This window comes from Mandrillus leucophaeus, unplaced genomic scaffold (assembly GCF_000951045.1).
Source record: "Mandrillus leucophaeus isolate KB7577 unplaced genomic scaffold, Mleu.le_1.0 Scaffold11, whole genome shotgun sequence".
Taxonomy (NCBI): domain Eukaryota; kingdom Metazoa; phylum Chordata; class Mammalia; order Primates; family Cercopithecidae; genus Mandrillus; species Mandrillus leucophaeus.
Genome location: NW_012099209.1, coordinates 4,551,670 through 4,552,265, shown reverse-complemented (window position 1 = coordinate 4,552,265; position 596 = coordinate 4,551,670). Strand labels below are relative to the sequence as shown.

Below are 596 nucleotides of genomic sequence, written 5' to 3'. Positions count from 1 at the left end.
GAAAGAAAGAAAGATAAATCTATACGAACAAATAAATCGGTGTTAATAAGGTGAATTCCACAGGTTGTATCAGGATTTTGGAGATTTCTGGGGATGCGCAAGGCTCCAGAGTTTCCTCCTGTGACATTTTCCCTGAAGTTGCTCATGCTATTATTCAATTTGAAAATGGATAAAAATGTTTTTTCCTGTTCCAATATTTAAGAATTTCAAAACAAAAAGGCCTATGTATGCATGATTCTCAAACAGTCAGTGGTGCCCAGCTAAGGAAGGGCAAAGAATCTCACATCCACAGAAGTATGATGTTCTGTCAGACAAAGATGCCTCCCTGTGCCAGAGCCACATATTTTACACCTGATCAGAGCCTTTCACAGGGAAGCATTGCCCTGCAGCCCTACCACAGACTTAACCCTGAGAATCCGACTTAAACACTGATGAACACGCACGCAAGTGTTCTGAACTACATGAATCCTCTCTTAATGGTTCCTTCCAGGGATCTGGGATCTTTCCCAAAGTCATCTGCCACACACAGACCGACTCAAAAATGTGGACAAAAGCTTTGATCCTCACTGGCACACCTGCCCTGTCCTATCAGCTTC

The 596-nt window shown here is 42.8% G+C and overlaps 2 protein-coding genes across 2 annotated transcripts in view; both read left to right on the top strand.

Moving 5' to 3' along the window:
• LOC105547309 (zinc finger protein 506-like) overlaps positions 1–596 on the top strand; it is a 215,032-nt gene that overhangs the window by 39,008 nt on the left and 175,428 nt on the right.
• The window catches only part of LOC105547382 (zinc finger protein 486-like), a 29,826-nt gene that overhangs the window by 28,689 nt on the left and 541 nt on the right, over positions 1–596 (top strand). The window lies entirely within an intron of this gene.